This window comes from Rhipicephalus sanguineus, chromosome 8 (genome assembly GCF_013339695.2).
Source record: "Rhipicephalus sanguineus isolate Rsan-2018 chromosome 8, BIME_Rsan_1.4, whole genome shotgun sequence".
Taxonomy (NCBI): domain Eukaryota; kingdom Metazoa; phylum Arthropoda; class Arachnida; order Ixodida; family Ixodidae; genus Rhipicephalus; species Rhipicephalus sanguineus.
Window position 1 is genome coordinate 49244759 of NC_051183.1, and position 22550 is coordinate 49267308.

A 22550-nucleotide genomic window follows, 5' to 3' on the forward strand; every position below is an offset into this window, starting at 1 on the left:
TTGTCTTTGATTAAAGGGAAGGTGGCAATAGGAAAAGAGGGTGGGGGGAGGAACTACTTGACGTAGGCCTCCTGTACCCTCTCACCTCACTCCAGGGTGGCCTCCTGAATGTCGGGGCTCGAGCTGAGCAAAGGCAGCCTCTTACTGCTCCTCACTAGAAATTAAGTGTTTCAGGAAAGGTGGAAGAGGGTGATTAAGGCAGCGCCACATGGTCTTGTTTAAGCGTGCTATTGAGAAGTCGCAAAATCAACAATAGGCATAAAGATAACTGAAGAGATGAATGCCATAAAGGAGGTGAGGGGAAGGAAAAGTGCGAGTCTGCAGGTGACGCCACAGAATTTCATACCTGCGCGCAAATTTTCTGCACATGGACTATACCTAATCTATAGTTTAGGACGTCTGAACGGCCTGCTACGTGGCATACATCCCGACTTGTTGCGCGTACCCAGAGCCATATATACCCTTCGGGAGAGTTTGGCGTTTCTTTCATCTCGCCGCTCACCGCGCCCCGCCCCAGTGCCGCCCTCTTCTCGTGACGTAAACCCTCTCTCCTCGCCGGCGGCGGCAGGCGGCAGTGGCGGCAGCGCGGCGCGCGGAGTCTGGCGAAGCCGCGGCGGCGCGCCGCATCATTGCTGAGGAGCGAGGCTGCGCTGCTCTTGTGCGAAGCCGCTCCTCGCTTTCATGCATGAATTCATTGCGTGCGATGGGCTGTTGTTGCGCGATTGGCTGCTCAAACAGCAGCGCGCAGGGTTTCCGCCTTTTTAGGCTTCCCAAAGAAAAGACGCGACGACGCCTTTGGATTAGAAACATCAGACGCAGCAAATGGACCCCGACCGACTGCTCCATGTTATGCGAGATATAAACTGAAATATTTCGCTTGAATATTGCTGGTATTGTAAACAGCTCACCATTAACACAAATATATTATTAGTTGTGCAATGGGGCCCTTTCAGGCGCACAAACTTAAAAAGACATTTTGTCACGCTGAAAAATGTGGTTTTATGGTTTGCGTTTTGAACGCTTGGGCCGATTGAAATTTTGCAGCGATCACGCAATAAGTGTCAAGCCTGATGTGTTGCGTTTACGTAATTTATTCCACGTTCTGAGCACGAGCTTGGGATGTTACCGTGATGTTGTAAAGGAAGATTTATTCCGAAATCGCAAGTTAGCGCCGCCGCGCGTCAGCTGCGGCGGTTATCTGGCATGTGTTGTACGTTATGTGGTTTTCGTTTCTGTGACTGTCAGTCTATGGTGTCATTTACCGCTGTGTTGCCGCTTGTGCACATGCTACCAGTTTCAGGCTTAAATTGCGCATGCATATTAATCCGCGCCTCTGTGGTAAGCGAATGTGCCTTGCGCTTTTTAGTCATGCACGTATAGTGCACGATGTCTGCTCGTGCAGGAAGCTCTTCTATTATAGCAAGGGGCCCTCATGTGCTCCATGAAATTTTGTGATTAGGAAGTATAGAGCGTGAAGAAGTTGAGCAGAAAAATGATTTTCTAAATGACACCAACACGATGTCCACTATCACAGACTAGCAGAACGAAGTAATGTTTTCATTCTTCTAGCCCTGCACCTGCTCTGGCGAAAACCTTTGATGCCTCAGCAAACACGAAAATTAACCGCCGGCGTCCACGGCGTCGGCGCCCCACGTCGGCGGCGTAAACATGAGGGATGTCAAAAATCATTGCGTAGTGACGTCACCATACGACCAACGCTTGTGACGTCATTATGACGTCGAGTAGCGTGACTTCACGCGATGACGTCATCCCATGACTTCACCGATTTGAACTGCCTTCGTGATCGGCCCACCGATCACGGAGGCAGTGCGAAACCAGATGAGGTGTAGAAAGCTTGCAGTGCCTCCGATCTTGGATGCAGTGCAAAACCATGTTAGATCCACAAAGCTTTCGGAGGGCGGTGGGGTGAGGAACAATACGACTGAAGAAAAGGAAGACGGCTTTTGCCTTCGAGTGGTCTTAGGCAAATGCATAAGAGACCCTATGAGTTTTTTTTTCTCTTATTAGAGAGTTGGGGCGATGCCAACTGTGTTTGCAGTTTTGGTTGTCCGCAGTTCCTTGGCTATTCGCAAGAGTGATGTCATAAGTGAAATTTAAATTCGTCATTCTTTTGAAATGAAGGCAATTAGTCATTAAGAATGCTCGCGCTTTTTTGACTTTGTATTATATTTCTACAAAAGGAGAGCCCACTTGTGCAAACGAAATTGACAGCAACACCGAAGCGCTCAAGATACACATTTTTTTTTGTAAGGTGGTAGTGAAAACACGCCCATTCTTATGTTATTTTAGAGGAGATTAAAACATAGTTGACGCACTTTGCTCCTAATAAAATCAAAACTATTTCAGGATTTAGCTACTGCACTTGCCCGCTGGACTCCTATGTTTGAATGAAAACAAAAATATTTAAAAATCTTTTGATGCTGCATTCTTCCATTTCGCAGAAAAATAAGAGGCAAGAGACGTAACGATTCTGCGTTCTATGTTTTATTCTGATCTCTTGACGGAATATCTTTACCGGGAGCATCAGAGAGATATCAGAGAGATTCCCTCTTCAAGAATGCGCAATGCAAAAAAAATGAAAGAATATTGTTATACCCCATGTATATCATTATCCAGCATAAGGCGCACGCTGCGCTCAGGTCATCGCTTCAAACTACTCATGATCATGTGCTCTAATGGTACAGCACTGAATACAACCGTATTTCCTTATGCAATAACTGTAGATGCCGCGCGTGGCACCACCCTTCATTTCGAAGGTAATTTTAATAAAAAGCGCCGACGGCAATTTTTTGATGTTCGATTGCTGAGAGATAAAGAAAGCTCATAATGAAGATGAGAGAATTCTGCCGGCGTATATAAAGGCACCTGGATGCTACTTGGTATAAGGGAAGCGGATTGAGGGCAGAAATGCCCTAGGAGGAGCAGGGCAGGGCAAGAAAAGGAAAGACGAAAGAAAATATTATGATCCTGGTATGTGCATGTCACAAGGTAATGGTAAAGTATTTTCCCGAGATCTAGCGGCGCTTGGGAAGATGAGCATATTCTACTTTAAAGAGTTCTTTCTTTTCTCTACGCCTGGTAATCTCACAAAATGTGTTCTATTGTTCCCTATTTTTTCTCATGCATTACAGTTGTGAAAGCATAGGTGCATGCATAGGTTGCATGCATGTGCCTCCTTGGTCAAACCAAGGAGGCACATGTAGCTATTGGTGAATGCTGCGCTGAGGCGAAGTCTATGGTAGGGTGTTGTTTTTCTTTGGTTACTGTGCTCCGCTACAGTTAGACTATTTTTATAGCATTCAAACGTCGCCATGGTTGTATCGTTCGAAATTTGCGATAATTGGTTTAGAAGCAATGTAAAAATAGCATTGAACCAGTGAGTATTTTTGCTCGTTTTAGTAGATACCGTTTCCGGCACTGACATATAATGAAATGTATACTGATTATGATCAGATTAACCGAAATCGAGCGTGCCAATAAGCAATAACCTTAACTTGCGTTTCACGCAAGTTATGGTTATTGGCAGCAGCAGAGATTGAATGGCGAGGGCACTATTAGAAGCGTTTCACACTAGAAGGAATGGGTTCGCCTCTGTAAGTGGCACATCAACTGTATTATCCCCTTCAGTGGTGGTATGTACAATTGTACATATCAATTTCGGAGGGGCGTCACGCACCGCGTGTTTCTTCAAATAGCTTGAAACACAGTGTGCGCATTCGTGCTGGCTGCCTGAGTGGAGAACCGGCGGCCATTTAACTTCATTGTGCTGCGTATTGCTGCAGAGGATCCCTTTGCTGGAGGCATTACCATGTTAGATGACTGTTCGACGTGCGGCGTTCCAGGATCAACGTCAAGAGTACTCTTTTTCTTCGTTCGAAATGAACACAACCTAAAAACAAACTGTGCATTCGTTTTCGGCCTAACATTTGATTACTTTTATGCAAGAATTGAAGCTGACTGATTGCAGAATTATTAGATATTTAATTACACGGCAATTAACATTAGCTACCTAAACTCGCACAAAACAACACATTCCTTCAATTTGATGACATGTATAAGGTCACTCTCAGTCCACTGCTTATGCTTGGAAGTTTATTTTCCAGCTTTTGCCGTCCATTACTCTTTCGTTACCGTTGGAAAATTGGCCACGTTTTGTAAGCTTTAGTATTTTTTTTGTTATATATAATATTATAGATACAGTGTAATATGATATAGCAATGTAAAGCTAAGAGATTTTCATTTTCAATTGTATTACAATAAAAAGCATATAGTAGATTAACATGTACAAGAGTATTTAGGAAAACAAGATTTAATCAGCATTGCTTAGGACAATTCTAGTGTTGTGCTCCCAACATGAAAAAAAAAGAAAAATAATCCAACATACGCAAAATGTTTGCAGCGCAGTTTTGCATATTATAGAAAAGTTGGAATTATTTAGTTCACGAGGCTTATGAGTTAAGATATCTTTGTCTGCTATATCCCATCAGGTTACAAGAATAGCAATAAATTTTCTATTTAACAATAGGTATTGTATCAAGCTATGCTATTTAGTACCAGAGCAAAAAAATCAGATACAAAAGCTTACACTCAACATTGCACCAAAACATCCTAAATTATGGCTAAGCCGCACAAACTAAAAGTATTCTAAGCAAATAAGCTACAAGAAAGCCGTCACATTCCAATGTATAACACTATCAAATTAAGTGGAACCATGTCTGAAAGCTTTCAGATGCAAAAAAAATTGTTTAGGGTTTTACAATTGTTTTACAATTGTTTTACCGGCTTTAAATGTGGCATTTGTCTGGTACTCAAGTTTCTTGTCTTCATAGCGCGTTTTGCATCTTCTCCGCTTCGTCAATCGGTAGGACAAGCCGCCATTGGAACCTCAGCGAAGCTGAGGTTCCAATGGCAGACTGTGTTGACCCAGAGATGCTTAGCACCCCACGCCATTAATGTACAAATTGGCATTAATGTACAAAACTGGAATAGCAACCATCTTTACTTTGAGCACGCATTTCACAAGGTTCAATTTATAAACATAGGTGACAAAAAAAAAAAAAAACATGGTTGATCCCTCCATGATAGGAATCTGAATAACACGAAAGTAAAGCGTGCCCTTACAGAAGTAAGTGAATGTATACACTACATTGATATAAGAGAGTTTGCACAATGTATATTGATGTCTGGCAGGTATAGCAAATGTAGATGCACCTACTTTGATGATTGGTGGTACATCTTCATCCCGACGACTAACGTGCATTTTAAATGATTACACAAAACCTTGTGGTAGCTGTAGTAGAGAACGGTGAAAGCGTAATCAGAGAACGAGGTGTGATAGCCAGAAGAGCGTCGCATATTGGACGCAGAACTTGGTCGCCATCCCGCGGCATGTTAAAATGTGATTGAACACCACGGCCGAACTAGAGGGAAACGCACAGCGCGTCGTGCCGCCCCCCGGCTGCGATTTTTCTTGCAACTTGCTGCGGTGACTTGGGCTGCCGATGTCATCGCGGTGGGAGGCATAACCGTGTAGACGTGGCTTAGGACCACGCAGTGGTCCAGGGACCCGGGTGTCCAAACACACTTGCTATTAAAGTCTCTCTCTCTCGGGGCGAGCGCGTGAGCGGGGAACGCGGTGTAACAGCCAGGTGAGGCAGGCGCGCGTCGCAGAGCTATTTTTGCTTTAGGTTAGTGTGATGCCATGAGCACAGCCGCCGCTTGGGCTAAGATCGCCACCTCTCGGTGTGTTAAGGCATGGGACGGATGTGTAACGCGCTGCAGGTGCTAATTGCGGAGGCCATATTAATGACGAATTACTTTACCTTACCGTTCCAAGAGGGCAACACCACCGCGCTGACCGGGAGAGTGGTAGATATAAAAGGCGCGTTTGTAAAGGCTCTAGAGTCTGCGACCGTGACGCAGTAGATAGCGTGCCCGGCATCTGTTGTTGTGGACCGAGCGGTCGTGGGTTTGATGCCCGTTGGCAGAACCTTTTAGGGGCGAAGCTCCTTAGGGCGGCACCCGTTCGTCCCTCGTAGTCGTAGTAGTGCGTAACCAGTCGTAACGCTAGTACCAGATCTTGACCTCCAAGGTGGTGCCGGTGGGAGATTTTTCCTGTGCGTTGTTGAACAATAAAAAATTCGCAGCGTGCGCGTTAACTGAAAGCCGAATTCTTCTGTCTCTCATTCCCCATTAGCAGCCATTGGCATGTTGCAGTAGGAAACGTTAGTAGAAGTAGAAGTGTAAGTGTTAGCTAAAAGCCGACTTCTTCTGTCTCTCATTCCAATTAGCAGCCATTGTTTACCTCCAAGGTAGTGCCTGGTGAGATTTCTCCTGTGCGTGATTAAACAATAAAAATTTTGTTCAAAACGCCGTTGATTGATGAAATAAACCAACGAAAGACGCCAGATGTTTTCTAAAAGCAAAACGAAAGAACGCCAGATGTTTCTAAAGCAAAACGAAAAGACGCTAGCTGCTTAACGAAAGACGCCAGAAGTTTTCTAAAGCAATGGTTTTCTAAACAATGAAAATTCACAGCGTACATGTAAAATTAAAGTGAGCTGCAAGTCGTCATAACTCATCGAACCTTTAGTATAAACGCGCCCGATCTCACGTCGGTGATGATGTACTGGGCAGAATTCACGGAAGATTCACGGTTTACCGATGAACCTCCGCAGCTTCGCCCACTCATCATCATTCACTCCGTGGATATGCTGTGATTTTTTTCTTTGCCATCTGATCATGTAAAGTTTTGCGACGTCATTTCTGTGACGGAAATCTGTGAAGTCTTGGTGGACCCCGGCATAAAACACTTTAGTGTTAAAAGAAAGAAAACTGTCAGTGTGACATTTGGTGCTGAACATTCTTAGCTAACCCGCTAATATCTACATGAAGGTTGCTCACCGAGAGACGCAGAAAGTCGTGGAGGGTTCATTCGCTAGATGCGGGGGGAGGGGGGGTGTTCTGACGTTGTGCCGTGGGCCACATAATACTGCCCCGTGGATCGCATGTGGGCCGCGGGCCGCTGGTTGCCGATTCCTGTCTTACATAAAGCTACAGGAAACCATTTCTTTTCAGGCACTGATTCTGCGGAGCGTATGTTTTTGCAGGAAGCAAGAAATAAACTGTATTGAATAAATAAAGCCCGCAGAGTCGTCCAAACTGGATACCGTCTCTACTCCAGGTTGCCGTGGGCTTGAGCTGACAGCATAGCGTTGTTCACCAGGCGTCGCTGCTTTTCAAGGCTTGAGCTCGTCATACGAGCCTCCCGCTCCTGGATGCTTGGTCCAGTGACAGATGGTATTCATGGGTGGCAGCCACACTCCCATAACATAGATTTTATTTATTGCACAGCGGAATGGGCCGTCGTTTCGGTGTCTTGCGAGATACAGCGAGTGCAAAAGGGTACCGCGAGGGAATATGCTAGTTGAAGTTTTCGTTACACCACCTCTTTCCTTGTCAGTCTAAGTGTAATATAGGCTGAAACACCAAGGAGCTGACCAGGAACTGCTTCGTTTATTACACGTCCCAAAACTGTTCAAACCAGAGTGTCGGAACGGAACGAAAACCGAAAATGAAAAACAAAAAAAACAACATTTTCGAACGGAACGAAAACGTAACCACTTTATTTATTATTTCGTTCCGTAGTGAAACCGAAATTTTTTCAATCGTTTTTCGGTTCACGAGAAAACTTTCCAATCCGAAGCAACTGAGCTCATGCATTGTGAGCATATCTCAGGGTACGGTATTAGCGCGTACCTCAGGCAGGAATTCCAAGGCAAAGATATGTTGAAATTGTGCGAAAAACAAAAACAGTGGCTACCAGAGATGTTTATATTAACGCCAGTGGACTTTTGCGTTGCTGTCACGCAGGCCAGCGTTGAGAGGGCATTGTCGGCGCTGAAGTTTGTTGCAGCGAAAGCTATTATGAGATCACAACAGCTGATTTTGGCGCCATAGTTGTCCGCCGCCGCCGATGTCCGTGACCGCTATCGCGTGATATAATAAAAAATTAAATGAGAAACAAATTTCTAGGATCGGGTGGGATTTGAACCCGCGCACTCTGCGTGGCAGTCGGGTCTTCCACCACAGTGCCACGCTGTTTTTTTTTTCTTTATTGCCTGCTTTTGACAAGAAACAAACAAAAACAAGAAGAAACGCTATTTACAATACAAACACTGGTTGCGTAAAAAGGGAGAGGGATCGACAGGAAAAAAAAAAGGAAAGTCCATACTGGGACTAATGAGGACGCTCTAAACCTCCTTCATTTGCAAAAGAAGCTCTACACGATCTAACCAATCAGGAACATCTTCAAGAAGTTTTTGTTCTTCAACAAAACGGGTTACGCTTTCTTTGAAGTATTGACGCGCCGGACGGGCGTCCGCATCAGCGTGCCGTATGGCCATCCTGCACTTCCATATGCTGTGGAGTGCAATCAACATTATCAGATCAAAAGGTGTCCCGTCATCACTTTCAACAGAGAGATATCGAATTCCAGGGGGGTCTAAGGGGAAATCCTTTTTGATGGTACGCTGCAGTACGTCCCATAAAAACACAGCGTCCCAGCAGTCGAGGAACATGTGGTCTATTGTTTCTACTTTTCTGCATATTAAGCAATCGGTTCCCCATGGCACAAACATGCCTTTTTCCTCCAGCCAAGGTTTGACAGGAAGTGTACCTGAATGTAGTTGAAAGAAGAATGTTTTCATTCCTGCAGGTACCATCATTCTTTTGACCCTTTTTAGTACATTTCTCCATCGACCCGCAGGGTACATGGTTCTATACAGCGGTACAGGTAGTACAACGTCACAAAGGTCTTTGTACAATTTCTTCCGTGTCACAGTGGAAAGATAATCGAGAGAAAAGCGAGCGGACAAAAAATCACTAGCTAAAACTACTTCTTTTAAAAATCCATGTAAGCTTCCAGGCAAATATTTCGTGGATACAACAATGTTCGGCAACCGTTTGCACAGGCGAAGCTGGCACACAGTGCGCAGAAAAGGGTCCTGTACATTGCGTAAGAACAGAAAGCGATTTACAACCTGGCACATGCTTGTAACTCCTTCGCAAGGATACTCTATACAGGCGTCATGTCGGGCAAGGAATCGTGTTAATATATGTAATATAGCGTGGCAGCAGAGTAAAATAACAACCAGTCATCACACAATGCTAATAGCGCAAACAGTGTGTGGTTTAATGCTTCCCACCAGTGTTGCGTAGTTGCCCCACCAGAATTGGAATGACTCCGGAATCATTCCACATTTTCGCGACCGCGGAATGGAATGGGGACAACGCTTGGAGGAATGGAATGTAAATGAAATTAAGCGCCTTTGCACGGAATGGAACGGGAATGGAATTACGTCTTTTTTCCGAAAATAGAGCACGTTTTCGTCTACATGCTGTTTTTCAAACTTCAGACATTGGTAAGTGAGAGCCTCGAAATTAACAATAAAGCAGTATTTTTAAAATGACTTGGCTGATTACAAGCAAGGTACATTTATAAGCAACGTGCCTACTAGAAGCCGAGGCGTAAGTTAGTGTACAAACAAATGCATTATCCCAGCAGATACTCAAGGGAGAAAGAAGTTATCCCTGCGCGTTGGTTCCCATTGATACCCCCACAAAACGTAGTGAATGCTCTATGCACATCCTGATCTTTATCTCACGAGCAGTTTAGTACCTGACACATGTAAATAACCTTTGCGACAAGGAAGACATTGCATACCTGGGCACAGGCGAACACAGAAAATTCTCCTCACCCCATCCACGCTAGCGAGGCGCGCTTGACAAGCGTGCGTGCTGACTAGCAGTGCGGTCCAGTGTTCCGCATTCCGTACAAAGGCACAAGGTGCCCGAGCGGTGCACTGTTCCAACTAATACCAGCAGCTCTAGAGGGTTTTCTTCCCCATTAACCACGTCTTAGTTTTCTTCGTATTCACGACCGCTCCAGACGCGTGGCAATACCACTTAGTCTTCTTGAATACTACTTTTGTCAGCATAAAAATACGCTATGTCGTCATTTTAGCATTAACACATTTAAGCATAAACACTATTAAAACACCACCATTTGTTCAAACATGCTGACTATGCAAATACTATAGGTAGCGGGAGAACTGCCCCTATGGGAATTAGTAGGGGGGTTGTGCTGCACGAGATATGTCACCAAGCTACTATCCCTCGACCTTGTTAACGTGTTTTGCGTACTTTTGCAGTTCTTAATGCATCTGATGGCATCAGCTTTATGGGGCGTTCATTCTTAACTCGATAAAACTATCAAGATGCTTTTCCTACGTTGAGGAATTACAGGATTGAAATTGAACTGCCCGGCCATTCCCAGAGTGCGAATGGGCTAAGTTTTTTTCATTCCGAGGAATTGAAAGGAATGAAATTGCTGTAAGTTCTAATTCCCCGCAATGGAATTGAAATGGAATGAAGGCGCCCATTCCGCAACACCGCTTCCCACCCACTGCAAAGTGCTCAGCCATAATTCTTCATCGTCGTCAGCCACAGCACAAAGTGCACATAATGCCTTACAGAAGTGTAGCGTGTACCACGAGACTCCGAGGAATGACGAAAAATGGCATAGTGGGAACTTCTCTACTTCAGAAAAATTGGGATGACTTATGGCGTAGTAGGCACCTTGCATGTGTACTTGCATTATTACCCCAAGAGACTCTCCAACGAGCTCTACAAAGTCCGCTCTTCCAGCTTTCGCTGTGACTGTGCTGCGTGTTCCGCGCAGGCCTGGCGATCTTTTTATCAGAACAGCGGTCTCGCACATCAGAGAGTACACTCAATGACGTGCTGCTTCTGAGATCGTGCTCACTCGCTTGACACAAATCATTGAGCCTACTAAAAAAAATTCGTATTTGTCTTTTGAGAAAATAAATACTATGACTTTGAAAATAAAACTGGTTTGTGCTCGTTGGTAGGAATTCGCGGTACAGTTACTTCCGCTCCTCTGAAGAGCGTGTTTTACCCTTGTCCCACTTTCCTAAGAGGAGGGCAAGTAACTACGTCGCAAATCCAATGTTCTTTATGATTACCTTAACTTCGAATTTTTGCATTAAAAACCGTTACGAACCGTTACGGAACATTTTTTTTTCGTTTCGGAACAGAAACGGAACGGAACTTTTTGCGGTGGAACGAAACTAAAACCGAAACGAAAAACATTTCGTTCCGACACCCTGGTTCAAACTTCCCATGAACGTGCAATGATCCTCATACATGCTGCCAGGTGACATTTATTTTGCATTTGTAGGTATATGCTTTGTTGGATATCGCAATTAAGAAAAAACATGATTGATCCCTCCACCATAGGAATCGATCTAACATGAAAGTGAAACGTGTCTTCATGGAAGTAGTTTGTTTATTGTGCATTGATATACGACAGTTTGTACAATGCCTACTGGTGTTTGGCAGCTATAGCACCATTTGACGTGGATGCGCCCAGGCACTTCTCCATCCCGACGAATAACGTATGTGACCATGATTAAGCTTTTATACTAGCTGAAGTACTCAAATACACCTGAACACAGCATGTGGTGAATCCCGCGCACAGATGGCATCAGCGAACACATAATAAACGCCGAAATTCGATATGCATTTCTTCAAAGCGTCGTCATTTGAGGAGAGAAACGTCAAGCTGTGCACTTCCCATTAATAGAGTAACCTACACATGTGCTCATGCGTACAGCACCATACGGCGCTTCAGGAACGCGAGAGGCAGAATTCTTACCTTGAGCCGTGAACGAGGGAAAGCGTTGCGCTTCCCGCTGGCGTCTCTCACTGCACCAAACATTCACTTGCGCAACTTTCGCTTGTCGACGTCGTTGTCTTACCGTGGCGCTTATTGCAGCTGTTTTATTATTTGGTGCTGTCGCACTCAAAACAGTAGGCGGCGGAGAAACACCGCTGGGGCATGTGGAAGATACACTGCTCTGGCGCGAGGCGTCGCAAGCGAACACGACGCGAAAGGCAAAGCACGTCACTGCGTCGACACTTAACCGAATCACCGCATATGCCGCATTGCGCCAATCGTACAGTTTCCTGCGCTATCGCACCAAAAGCCTACGCTTACTGAAACTACCGAAAGGCTCCCCGTCGGCGCTCTTTATTGTCATGATGCAGTACTTCACTACACCGCTCCCAGACGGTTACACCGCCCCCGCCAACGAAGAACACTCTGAGAGGATGGTGTGAAAGATATAAGGCGCGTTTGTAAAACTACGTGCATGTGCGTTAGTAGCTCAGTGGTAGAGTGCTCGGCGCCTATTGATATAGTAATATCTGGGGTTTATCGTCGCAAAACGCCGATATGATTATGAGGGACGCCATAGTGAAGGGCTGTGGAAATTAAGACCACCTGGCGTTTCCTAACGTGCGCATAAATCTAAGTAAGTGGGCCTCAAACATGTTCGCCTCCATCGAAAATGCAGCCGCCGTGGCCGGGGTTCGACACCGCGATGTTCGGCTCAGGGCGCCTATTGTCGCGGTGTGGTCGTGGGTTTGACTCCCGTGTCAAACCCACGTGTCAACGAACTTTTTTCTCCTAGTCTTTCTTCGTCATGCGTTTTTGTGCATTTTACCGACGTCATATTCGGGACAGAAATAAGGTCAGTGAAGTCTTAGTAGACCCCGGCATAAAACACGTTCGTGTTAAAACTTGGAGGACGCTTAAGCTTCGCATTTAAGAGTGGATTGCTTGAAAAGCGAGCGCTTAACGTAGACAAGGACGTAAAGAAATAACACACGGACAGTCCGTGTGCTATTCCTTTACGTCCTTGTCTACGTTAAGCGCTCGCATTTAAAGCAAGCAAGCACAATGAATCACCAACTAGCCCAGTCATACATTTTGACAAGTTCAGATTGGAGCGTGACAGCGTGAGGAGGCCCCGTTCGCATCGCCTTCTCAATAGCTTAAAATGCTCGGCTTCGCGGTGGACACCAGAATGGTGCCGCACATGAACGGACGTCTTTACGTGTCGCACATGCTGTTGTTAACGCACTTAAGGTGTCTGAAGCACTTAAGGTAGCGAAGTGCCCAGTACTCTACAATTCACCATTTTTCGAAGCACCCACTACACGTTTGTACGGCAAAACGCGCACCTCCGCAGTTGCACGTTTTGTTAAAACTGTAGTTCATGATATTCAATGATTATGTCTGAGCGCTTAGTAATGGATGGGCCTTTGAGAATGGATGGGCCTTTGAGCACCCACTCATTCTGCCACTCACATGGTAAGACTCCTGGTGCGATTCTACACTTCAAGCACGCAATATTATATATGGTAACGAAACATTTCGTCTTACATGACGTCTGCATGGGGTGTTTATTCGAAGCAGTTTCACGCACTGTTGTGGCTCTGTCATATAAAATTCGACTGCCGCGCATAATGCCAGGATTCGATGCCAGCTTAAACCCTGATTTTTAACCTTTGCTTCCACTGAGATTTCTTGCTCATGGACAACGCAGCCGACGCCGACACCGTATTTCTGCGAGACGGGCTCTTTAACACTCTCGCGTTAATAAAATGTGTTTATGGCGTGATGAGTACTGCATTTCATTTTCGTGCTAGAGGTAGCAGGTTGAACTGATATGGGATTCCGAAGTTTTAACATTCATTTTGTGAATTTTTTTTAGATTTTCAAGTGACGTGCTATACTTGCCTTTATTATTCATTACTGATTTTCTTTTTACTTTATTGGGTGCAGCCATTATGAGCCAACAAAACACGACAGTTCATTTCGCGCTTTTTCACACGTAATGAACCTTGCAATGCTTTACGCATTATTATGCATATCCACTACTAGGCACCTGTCTCACTCCACCGAGTACTGCTGCTAACACTAAGCACCCATTAGGAAAGTTCGCTGTCTAGTTTTCTTATCCAAACAAGCACGTAAAGTGCGACTTCGCTCCAGTCCGAACAGTTGTGAGTACTGTTGCGACGGTTCTTTGCACGCACCGGAAACTCGTGAGGAAGATGCAGAGGCAGCATGAAAAGACTGATGGGAAACTTAACGTGGTTTATTTAAATTGTTTACTTGGCGAGCATTTCCTTACATGACGAACATTTTCGTCCTAAATGACGAACATCTTGAGGGCTCGTTTTTCTTTGTTAGACACAATGTTAATGAGAACTAACAGACAATAATGCCAATGAATGTACATTCATATCGCAATTATTACAAATACCATCCCCTAAACTTTTCTTGACATTATTGTCTGTTCATCATCATCAGCCTGTCTACGCCCACTGCAGGGCAAAGGCCTCTCCCACGTTCCGCCAATCAACCCGGTCCTGTGCTTTCTGCTGCCACGTTGTACCTACAAACTTCTTGATCTCATCTACCCACCTAATTTTCTGTCTCCCCCTCACGCGTTTGTCATCTCTTGGAATCCAGTCAGTTACCCTTAATGACCACCGGTTATCCTGCCGACGTGCTACGTGCCCGGCCCATATCCATTTCTTCTTCTTGATTTCAACTATAACATCCTTAACCCCCGTTTGTTCCCTGACTCACTCTGCTCTCTTCCTGTCTTTTAAGGTTACACCTATCGTTTTCCTTTCCATCGCTCGCTGCATCGTCCTCAATTTAAGTTGAACCCTCTTTGTAAGTCTCCAGGTTTCTGCGCCGTAGGTAAGTAGCTGTTATATACCTTCCTCTTGAGGAATAGTGGTAGACTACCATTCATGATTTGATAATGCTTGCCGAATGAGCCCCATCCCGTCCTTATTCTTCTAGTTATTTCACTCTCAGGATTCGGCTCCGCGGTTACTACCCGTCCTAAGTAGACGTACTCCTTTACAACTTCCAGTATTTCTCATTAATCATATATGCTGGTAGTATTACGCTAGGACGAGCGAACTTATGCTGAATTACGTGTCGGAATGGTATGTACTGAGAAGAGGCCCGTTCTCTTTACTAGAAGCCATCAAGAAAAGAGATGAACACTCTTATTTTACCAGCTGGCACAAGAAGTCTGTTCCACATTCATGATCAAGGCCACGAATGGCATTTGCTAACAGTTACGGGGAGTATACGCACAGAAATATCCACTAAAGGGGACGGGGAAACGACCACGGTCATATATCCATTGGTAGAGAACCGGACGTGTTATCAAAAGGTTAGAGGTTCACTGCCTTCCGAGAGCAACTCATTCTTTCGTCCGCTTGAGTTTCTTTCAGTTCCTCTGACAGTTAGTGCACTATAGTTAAAATGTCTAAATAAAGTCCCCTATGCCTTTCTTGGCTTAATTGACTTCTGGCTTGATGAGGCTGTGCATTAGTGTGAGGCACGTGCTGTCTTGACGTACTCAATATGAAGACTGAAAAATACTAGCAAATGTCACTGGTAACCGCCTAGGGTATAGGATTCAAACCTTCAGTGGCACTTCTGACTATTTAGCCGAACGACGAAAATTGTGAATGCTACTGAATCCTGAATATCCGTCACCGGTATTTCATGCGTGGCACAAGCGAAAAACTAAAAAGGCCACGTGTCGTATTTTTATTATCTCTCGTCCTGCCGTCCTCACTATGGTAGATACCGACCGAAAATCTACAGGCTAAACTAGAGGCCCACGTCTACGGCCTGTCCTTCGTAACATTACAGGTTCATCGAATTCCATTGTAACAGCCAAGATTTCTTTCGTCTGGTCCAATATTTAAACGCGCACAGTTGGAACTAAAGTGTGTTTCGAAAAAGAAGCATACGACAGTCACCACAATACGCGCATACCTGATTTTCATTAGTTACCTTACATTATTAATATGGTAGTTGTTGCCGCGAATGAAAGTTGCCACAAGCTATAACTATGTAGGCAAGTATCGCGCATCGCTTAGTAGAACTTATAATTTTGTGTCAGCGTGCTGCCCGTCTCCCTCTTTCTCTTTCCCTTTAACTCAAACTGCCAAACTCCCCCATTACTTCCCCCTGTATAGGGTCGCATACCAGTTTTGCTAGATTGTTTAACATCGCTGCCTTTCCTCTGTTCCTTCATTCCTTTCTTTCCTGTACATACATGGCTAAATGTGTAATTCCAATCTCGTAAGGCCTTGGTGTTCCTTGATTGGCAGTGACTCTTACTACATTAAACCGCCACACCATCACAATTTTACAGTAATCATTACATCGCTTCATCATCGCCTAGGCGAAGTTGCGTGGCCACACTACCTGGCCATACACCCAGGGGGGAGGGGGTGCTAAAGTCTCTGCGATTTTTTTTAAATTTTGCATCTGTACGTATACAGGCACAGACACAAGCGCACGAACGAACATACATAAAAGGTGATTGACTCTCCCCACCCCCCTTCTCAGGAAGAAATTGCTGGCTACGTCCCTGCTGTGCCGTGAAGCAAAAAACATCATCGATAACGTGTGCAAACCTCTTTGAACTTGTGAGAGCGTCTCTCTGAAGACACAAGTACAGTTGCAACATAATAACTGTTTCTTTGGGTGCCCTTCATTTCGCTTGCCCGTAAAACCCATTCACTTACGTGGCATAAATGCTCAGCGATTACTGCAATACTTGCGGTAACTCTGAACAAAACGCTCCTGATATATATATATATATATATATATATATATATAGCGTTTTAATATGTAGGTCCATGATCTACGGACGGGCGACCAGTATCAAACATTTTCTGTTTTCGTGAGCCACCCAATGCGCTTACAGTGTGCCGAAATATAAACGCGTAACACAAACTCTGAATTCAAGAATCGGGGTCTAAATATCAGTCATTCTGGGGATCAGTACCGATATGTTTCTCAAGTTCTAACGTAAATCCCCTTCTCAAATGGTCCATTTGTGTGATATGGGAAAGGCCTTCTGTCAAATGGCAACGTTAGCTGATATTTTGTTCAAACGCCTTCACCTCCCACCACCCTTTCTCTCCGAGCTTCATTGTCACGGGCATTGCGGGAGACAGCTTCGGGACAGCGGCCCGCTAGCTGAGGTGAGTTTCAGATCCCCGATTTAAGATATTATAAGCTAGCGTCTGGACAGCGTTTAAATATGACTTTTCTAGTTACTATACAGTGTTGTCGTATGAAACAGACAGACTTTTATTAATGAAGCGACCGAATGAAAAAGACATTTGACATATCTTATTAAGACAATGAACTTAGTTTTTGACACTAATAAAGCTATTAACCTCAGAGACGTCATTCTAGTTGAACGTCACTTGTTTCGTATTGAAAAACAGGTAAAAATTACTGTCTGAATATCGAAGGACAGACAAGTACATTTTCGGAAGTATATTTTGGGTGACGTGACTGACTTTACTTTTAAACGTCTGTCCTATCAATGAACATATTTAATAGTGAAGACGGCTCTATATAGTTCGTTCTCTTCCGTCAGTCATCATGTACAGCCGCCCAAATCTTTAACTATCGTGCGCAGTGCCGACTTTTTTGTGCGTGAGCGCCGTACGACGGAGCCAAGTTGCAAACAGGGCGAGAGTAAGCGCATGCCCACATTTTTCAGCTTATGTTATGCATGGGGCAGTGTGACGTATCTGCGGATTTAATTTTCTCGGTTGCTTGTTGATCTTTGGAATATAAGATACGAGCAAGACGCGCTGCCTGTTCGTCTGAACTGAGATATGGCGCGTTCACACTGAGACATTCGGCGGCGAGAGCGCGCGGAATCCGCTTCGGCGGCAGCGAGATCCGCCGGAAAAGCCCTTTCCGCGCCGATCGGTCCCGGACCGATTTTTGCGGCAGCTGCCGCCGGATTCCCTCACCGCGAACCAATCGGAACGCGAGTCGAACATTCGAAAAATGGCGGCGCGCTTGTGATATCGGAGTCGTCGAAGCCCGCAGCAACAGCGAAGTCTTTCGTAAATGTAGCTCGCTCGATAACTACCAAGTGTTGTCGCGATTAGCATCTTTGCAATACATCATCACGATCTCGCAAAACGGGTAGCATTACCTCGGCTCGACCAAGCTTCTCGCGTCTTGCAAATCAGGACGAACCAACCACAACTGCTTGCGTCGTTTCTTTTGTTCGGCGAATGCATGTTTATCCTCGTCAGACATCGCCAGAAAGTTGCTTTGCAGCAGGCCCAGCAGTTCGACGACCCTGCTCCGGTTTATGCGCTTCGCCGTAACGAAACGCGTACACAACGCCGAGCGCGTCGATGTCAGCGTTCCTTCGCGCGAAGGGACGATGACAACTAGACGCCCTAGTTCCGGCGGTGCGGTTGCTAAGTGGCGTGAACAATGTGGAATTTCGGCGGCGCGCGAATTCCGGTCGCTGTGGCGGGCGGATTCCCCAGTGTGAATGAGCCATTAATGCAGGGTGACGTTCTCACGAAGGAACAGGCGAGCAGACGATGGGCCCAGCTGAGCGTGCTTCGTGGGCATGCGCTTACTCTCGCCCTGTTTGCAACTTTGCTCCGTCGTACGGCGCTCACGCACAAAAAAAGTCGGCGCTCACGCACGGTAGTTAAAGATTTGGGCGGCACTATACAAGTGCACTTGTGTGCTCATCCTCGTTCTTTCGAAAATCGTACTCCCACTCGCTTAAGGAAGTATTCGTCGTATGTTTTACGAATGTATTTATAGTAATTTATAGGCCATCGTTTATGTGCAATAATTAGGACATTTTCTGCTGCCCCGCCACGGTGGTCTAGTGGTTATGGCGCTCGACTGCTGACCCGAAGGTCGCGGGATCGAATCCCGGCCGCGGCGGCTGCATTTTCGATGGAGGCGAAAATGTCTGAGGCCCGTGTACTTAGATTTAGGTGCACGTTAAAGAACCCCAGGTGGTCAAAATTTCCGGAGCCCTCCACTACGGCGTCTCTCATAATCAAATCGTGGTTTTGGGACGTTAAACCCCAGAAAAAAAAAAAAAAAAAAAAAAAAAGGACATTTTCTGCTCGCGCAGTTGGCAGCACGTTATCAAATTTATTGCATGGACCATTTTTGAGAAGTTCTCTGTACAGATATTCAGGCAAAATAGACAACCAAGCGTTTGTAGCACGAAGCCCTTTCCCTTTCTTAACCCTTCCGCCACCTTGTGGGATTCCGCAGAACTGATTTGCAATAAGATATTCAGGCACTTCGTCACTTCAAGAGTACGACATACATGGGACAAGGACTGAGTGCAATAATGGTGCTTAGAGGCGTGCCTTTTCGGTATCTTTGAAAATGTTTGAGCGTGCTTAGATATTTTGAAAAAGAATAATAATAATATCAGTAATAAATTTATATTAATGTCGAAGTGAAGCGATCTCTGCGGTTGCCCACCTTGTTTAAAGTACAAATCATATGTTGAGCCCAGCGAATCAGATCGACGTCACTAAAACAACGTACGTAGCTTGCTGGTCCTGGTCATACGAAGTAATCCCAAGTTGTACAATATGACGCTAAGTTATACGAAGTAAGGCTTATTCATGCCAAGTTGTAGTCGAGTCCAGCACAGTCACCTCTCGCCGATTCGGCTGTACTATGTCGTGGACTACTTTAAACGAGTCGAGTCGAGCAGTCTCGCTTGGCAGCGCGCCACGATTCCCGGTAAGCAGCTTCCTCATGGGCAGTGCGACCTTTCTTCGGTCTCCCCATGTCTGCGTCTGTCGCTGCGCACCGCCTCCACGCACCAGCATTATATAATGTGAAGACGCCCATGCGCAGTTGACCGTGACGTCAGGTGGTTGCGCGCACTGTCCAGGCAGGCACGCCGGTGGCGGATCATTGTATGGGCTAGCGAAGCATACGCACAGCTATGCAACCGGTTGCTAGGCAACGCGCGGCGACGTCATGGCTGCGCGGAGCTTTAGGGGCGAAGCACCTTATGGTATCGGCTTGTCCGCGTATCATGTCGCTGGCGCGGTCCATCATAAACGGGTATGTGCCAGAAACATTAGATAAATCCCACTACTGGCCATCGACCCACTAAAAGTGATGAAGGCAACAGTTTTCCCATCAAATAGCTGATGACGTATCAGGATTTAATTGCATTAATTAACAAACATTTGCTAAATTTTGTCTCAAAATTGGTTTCAAATGCCAGCTTTTCTCCTGTAAAGCATACTTCGCAGCATGTAGCAGTGTGTAACACGAAGACGCGGCAAAATCACTGCAAATGGCCAGTAAGAGACAGAAGAAGAAGAAGCACCTTAGAGTAAGCTGCATTCCGAAGCAGGGGAGGCTAGTGTGCCTCGATGTGTGCGCCCCCCTTAGGGTGTTGCCATTCTTTGAAGGGGCTGATGCCGCCACGATGCCATTTTTTGCCCCGCGTCTCGTGCCTCTCAGCGCAGCTGCCGTAGAGGGGTGAGACGCCGGTAAGAAGCCGTGGGCTAAAATATGGCAGCCGCGCCGCAGTAGACGCCGCAGATGTCCTCACCCTGGACAAAACGCGCAACAAAACGCGCATCAAGGCACCCTAGGGGAGGCCGCTAGGGAGCCACGCCAAGCGGACGCGCTTCGCATGAGCTCTACGTTTTTCGATCTCCAGCGACCGGCAGTTGCAAAGTGTCGGGAAACAAACCTTCACCATCAGCATGGGAAGTCGTCCAGCACCCTCTGAACCCGTTCTTTCGGCAAGTCCACCCATATTTTGTAACGCACTACCTTTGAAGTCTGGCTCACCGGTGGCCGCGCTAGGCCTAGCGCCGGCGTCGCCGGCGTCGCCAACATCGCCCACCATCCTGCAGACATGGAGGTGGTAGTGGATGGGACCGACGTATCCCCCGAAGAACTTGACCAACCCGGTTGGATGGAAGCCCACAAGGCCCTTGGGCGTGGAAGAACTACCAAGAAGGCTGCCGCCGGAGCTTTCATGGACGCTAGCGCAACATCTAAACAAACCGATGCGTCGCAAACGGCGTCGCAAAAATCCATCGTTGAAAAGAGCGGAGCGTCTAAACCAGGTGAGCCGCGCAGGCCGCGTCGGCGTGCACCTCCGCCGCAGATGCCTGCCAATGACTACAAAATCGTCGTTCGGCCCCGCGACGGACTGAACCTCAGCGTCTGTAGTGAAGCTGAAATCGCTGACTGCATCAGGAAAACTCTACGTTTCCCAGACAACCACGACCATCACAGATGTGGTGCAGGTAAATCGTGCGCAGAACTTGGTGCTGATTTCTACGCCGGACGAAGGACGAGCAAAGGCCTACAGCAACTTGTCAGAGATTCTGCTCTATGGCAAATCCTACAAGGTGAGCCCCTACGTCACTGCTCCGGATGATTCTGCGAAAGGGATTCTACATGGCATCCCCGGATATGACACGCAAGCGGATATCATGGCCAGCTTGCGGAACAATACACCCAGGGTCCTGCAAGCTCGGCGTCTGGGTACCACTAACTCTGTCATCATCGTTTTCGAGGGACCAATGGTTCCTCACTACGTGAAGTACAGGGGCACTCTTATGCGCTGCTTACTGTATAAGAAGAAAATTGAAGTCTGCAGCATATGTCGTGCCATAGGGCATCGCCAGGACATCTGCCCAACACCTGCTGTTAAACGGTGCCAGAAATGTGGTCAGGACAATCCTCTGCAGGAACACGAGTGTGAACCGAAGTGCGTGGTGTGTGGAGGCCCGCACATGGCGCGTTCGAAAGACTGTAGGAAACATTTCGCGACGCCACCTATTATCCGGAGGCGACGGCTCGAACAACGAGTGTCACAGTCCTCTCAAGAGCCAACCCCACACCAAGGAGGACACCCCCAGAGACCTAGCCTTTCCAAGGAACGAAAGCGACAAGAGCCGGAGGCTGCTCGGAGCAGGAGCCGCTCCCTCTCCTTCCCGCCGCTGCCGACCAAGCCGAGGCCCAATCCCGACCCAGGAATAATCAGGTGCGCTGGCCTAGTGGGCCTCCCTTGCAGGCTGCTGTCGATGATAAGAAATTGCAAGCCCTGGAGGCGCAAATAGCGCAGTTAAGTGAAATAATTTCAAGACAAGAGAAATAAATAGCGCAGCTTAAACAATTACAGCGGTCTGACCAGCCGACCACCCAGGTCTTAGCTAATCCTAATGAGCCCTCAGCGGCCAAAGAAGATAATAACCTGGATGATAACTCGCCTCCGCCTAAGCGTAAGGCTACGAAAGTGGACCGCACGACTCAGTTCGAAACGAGAGTCACTAATTTGGAAACCAAATTTGACAGTTTTCAAACAAGCTTAGCGCAACTAGTGGATACTGTACAAACATTAATCAATATGACGAACGCGCGGCTTGATAGCATGACTGTGCAAATCGCCGAAGTTACACGTCAGGGTGACTCGGCACAGTCTTTTAAAGCTACCAAGCCTAGTAAACCATACGACCGGCGGTCGACTACCTCAATACCTCGCCCTACACAGGCACCGTCCCAATCTGCGCTCCCTTGCCCAGCGCAGCTATACGGACCCCCCGCTCATGATGGAACGCAATAACTATACGATTTGGCAATGGAATTGTCGAGGGTTCCGCCGTAAACGGGGGACCCTCCAGCAATTCGTTGACACCAGGGATGCACCCGATATAATTGCCCTGCAAGAAGTAATGGGACAAGCGAAGCTAGCCGGCTACAAATCTTA

General features: G+C 46.5%; 1 protein-coding gene across 1 annotated transcript in view; it reads left to right on the forward strand.

The window, feature by feature from the left end:
- Positions 1-18458: 18458 nt before the first annotated feature.
- LOC119401852 (rab-like protein 2A) overlaps positions 18459-22550 on the forward strand; it is a 54076-nt gene continuing 49984 nt past the window's right edge. The window contains exon 1 of the mRNA XM_037668846.2: positions 18459-18570. The gene's annotated coding sequence lies outside the window, so the exon portion shown is untranslated. The remainder of the gene's footprint in view (positions 18571-22550) is intronic.